At 38.0% G+C, this 4,049-nt stretch overlaps 1 protein-coding gene across 1 annotated transcript in view; it reads left to right on the plus strand.

Moving 5' to 3' along the window:
- The first annotated feature begins 2,816 nt into the window (after positions 1–2,816).
- The window catches only part of ilf2 (interleukin enhancer binding factor 2), a 50,263-nt gene continuing 49,030 nt past the window's right edge, over positions 2,817–4,049 (plus strand). Inside the window, exon 1 of the mRNA XM_079589855.1 lies at positions 2,817–2,943. The gene's annotated coding sequence lies outside the window, so the exon portion shown is untranslated. The remainder of the gene's footprint in view (positions 2,944–4,049) is intronic.

Consider the following 4,049-nt stretch of genomic DNA (forward strand, 5'->3'; position numbering starts at 1 on the left):
ACAGAGTGAAGCCAATGAGTATATATGGTGATGATTAGGAGGCCATGATGATAGATAGAGGCCAGTTGGCACATTTTTAAAGCCCTACTCTTTTTTCTAAGGACATCCTGAGATGTTTAACGACATTTTAATGACCACTGAGAGTCAGGACCTAGAGTCATCCGAGGACAGTGCTTTTTGACAGTATAGTGTCTCGATCACTATACTTGGGTGTTAGGACCCACACTGACCACAGGGTGAGCGCCCCCTACTGGCCTCACTAACAGTCACTGCTCTTCCAGCAGCAACCTATAGTTTTCCCAGGAGGTCTCCCATCCAGGTAGCCTGGTTGACACCAGACCCTTCTCAGTTGTAACTGAGAGTGGGTCTGAGGAAGGTTCATTCAGAGCCCATTTCCAAAGGGGCGTCACCAACGGACGTCACTCAAATGCCTCTGGGCGCAATTTGATCTAAAACCAATCAGAGCGATCGTCATCATGTAAAGCCCGCCTCAACGTTTGTGATTGCTGCCTCGATTTGGAAAAATTGGAAATGGGCTTGAATGGGCACTTGGCCAGACTGACTTGCAGAGCAAATCTCAAATTTGCCGAAAGTTCATTAGGGTTTTCCCAGGCTACCATCCAGGTACTGACCAGCCGCTCAACCCTGTTTAGCTTCAAAATGAAAGTCCTCAGTATTTAGTTCCACACCTAATACACTAATTACACAAACAGACAGCAATAGGAAAAACCCGTTATGTTAAATATGTGCGTTTCAACCAGCAACTAGACATTTGCTTCAGAGATGCCATCCGTGCAGCTAACCAATTAGCGATAAGTTTTAATATTTAAAGAAACCGAGCTATCCTGTGTTTTCCTACATATTTGTGCAGGAAGGTGATGTGTGACAGCTCTTGGCAGAAAAAGGGGAAGAAAGTAACCTTTTCTTGGGTTTGCTTGCAGTAAACATCTTGTCACATGTGCCGGTATGAACTGTATCGTCCCTCGTACCAAGTTTAACCTGCAGCCTATTGTATACCGTGGCAAGCCAATCGGGATATATTAAATGAAAGTCCTCTGTATTAAGCCTCACACACACCCAATACACCAATTACACAAACAGACAGCAATAGGAAAACCCATTATGTTAAATATGTGCGCGTCAACCAGAAACCAGACATTTGCTTCAAAGATGCCACTCATGCAGAAAACCAATTAGCGCTATGTTTTAACATTTACATAATAAAAAGAAACACTTGTCCACCGGACACCGAGCTGTCCTGTGTTTTCCTGCGCTGGATATCTGTGCAGGAATGTGATGCGTGACAGCTCTTGGCAGTAAAGGGTATGAAAGTGACCTTTACTTGGGTTTGCTTGCAGTAAACATCTTGTCTCATGTGCCGGTATAAACTATGACAGGTTTCAACTGCACCAGGAACAAATGCAGATTTATTTCAAATGCTGGGTGTTTGTGTGTACACATTCAGCAACGTGCACAGCACATGAACCTCCTCCTTGCATTTTAGATTCATTACACTAAATTAGATTATCCACTGACCTGCACGAAAGAGCATAACTGTCTCGCGCTTGGGGTTTAGCGGCTATATATCTTTGTCTATAGCTTCCCCTGGATCTACAGCACGTCCAAATGTGGCACAGCCAGCAGGGGGGAGGCTGTACATGAGAGACTATGCCCCGGGGCACAAGACCCTGACTGAAGTCTGCTAATGAGCCTCTTCTACACAGCTGAGTCACTCCATTCATTAAGACAAAACTGGCACTGTACTGCCCACTGTCTCTATCCCACTTTTAATGATGCTAATACATAACGATAAGATTTTGCATTCACTTTCCTTGTCAATTCTCGGTTTATTTTGCAGGGCTGTAGTATAGACAACAGAAAAATCTATTTACGTATGTGGATAATTAAACCAGCACAGCAATTCTGGACCATCAATATGTATGACTTCTCACCTCTTTGGCTCAGTGTCAATTGCACATTGGTGTAAACTCTTTTTTTCAGCATTACAAGAGGAAGGGGGATTTAATATTTAATGCCAATTAGAGAGACATTCATTTGAGCAGAGTTAATTAAAGCTGCTATGTTGTGGTTTGCTTAAAAGGTTATTTAATATTAGCACATAAAGGAAAGATGTGTTAAGAGCAAGCTGAGGACAGGTTTTGTGAAAATGCAGACGCAAAACATCAGTTAATGATCATAATAATATAGCAGAATGCTGCAAAGCACTAAACAGATTATTTTGAATATATATATATATATATATATATATATATATATATATATATATATATATATATATATATATATATATATATCTATTTGAATTCACTTGTTCCTTTAAAGATTTTTTTTACTTACAGATGAAAATGAATTTCAAAATAAATCGAGTTGGATAAAGTGCCGAGAGTGATGCTCTGATGCCCTCTAGTGTTTGGATGGAAAGTTTCATTATGAAGCTACAAGAGAATCGGTTCTTCGCTGGAAAGAATCAGTTCAAACTATATATTTGTTAAGTCTTATTACGAAATAAAGATACTATTTATATTTTAAGTGATATAAAAAGTTTTTTTTTAAAAATAAACACATATGTGCAAACTTTGGCTGACATAGCCTAGTTATTTCTTGTAATAATGTAATTGCTTCAGCTTTTTGAAATATTAGCCTAAAACATTTAGAATATGAATATAGTTTGCATTTACATACAACAAAACCAAATCATCTCTTGGCTGAGATTTATAAAATATATGCATGTTAAATTCATTTAAAGCACGAATTGCGCTCATGTTTACATGTTTGCACGTGACACCTGAAGTCCTGAACTAAAGTGCAGCTTACTGCACGCGATGAGCACGTGAAGTTTGCGGCATTGATTGGAATTAGTTGAGGAGAAAAACAAAAGTTTTTCCTATATATAAACGTCCCCTAAAATAACTAACTGCCACAGTAAGTTCAACATAGACGTGCAATTTATATGAGTATGAGACTCATCTCAGGTAACGTTACTCATAGCCTAGTCATACCAACAGCTAGCACAAATAGCCATGTAAGTTAGCATAAGCGCACAAAAGCTGCTAACTCTCTAGTTTAAAGAGTTTGTAGTAATTTATGGGACTAGAAAACATCCTTTCTCAAATAATTGGTAATCCGCAGTGGAAAGTTGTCTTGTGTGACTTACCCAGCACTGCCCATCAGTAAATTCCTAGTAGCCTACTCGAAATATAACAAGTTACTTCCATCTTCGAATCGATCCGGGTAACGTTATGTCCAAAAGAGACTGTTATTGGTAGCTGCAGTGAGTTGTTGAGTTTTGGTTTTGTGAAACGGTTACTCCATTTTTAAGAAAAGGGATGAGTCAATGATAAATTATTATAGCTTAACTATTTTTATTTGCTCAGTAAAAATTATAGATGCCTCATAATTTCCAAATTGTTTTATGTATTTAAATCCATTAACATTTACAACGGTGCATTTGCCACAATGTGGTAAGAAAGATAATCTCCAACAAAAAATGTGCCCAATCTGAATATTTTGTATACCAAACTGTAGGCTATAGCCTAAACCTAAAGTGCAAAATCACTGTAAAATTCTGAACATCTTGTCTGTTTCTTTCTTGCGTTTATCTTTCTTACCATATTGAGCTATCACAATGGTAAAAGTGGTAAGAAAGATCATGCAACACAATCTGAATGTTTGTGCTTACATCACAAAAAATATTTTAAAGTGCAAAATCAGGGTGATTTTTTTTTTTTTGGGGGGGGGGGGTTCTTTGCATGACTTTTTCCATCTACATGCTACAGTTTGAGCCTCTCACAATGAATGGTAAGCAGTAGCTTGCGCTGCAGTTATTTGTGATTGATTCATACTTGATTTGCTGCTACAGTTGTATTGAAGTCACTTTGAAACTTGTGTTTATCTAGGTGAACAAGAGATCTGCCTATTCATTAATAAAGGTAAATCTCTATAAAAAAAAATAAAAAAATCTGCAAAGAAAAAGAGTTTTCATGCTTTTCCTTTGTTTGTTTCTTTGCACGCCTTTTTCCATATATGCC

Source organism: Phoxinus phoxinus (assembly GCF_949152265.1).
Source record: "Phoxinus phoxinus genome assembly, chromosome: 19".
Taxonomy (NCBI): Eukaryota; Metazoa; Chordata; class Actinopteri; order Cypriniformes; family Leuciscidae; genus Phoxinus; species Phoxinus phoxinus.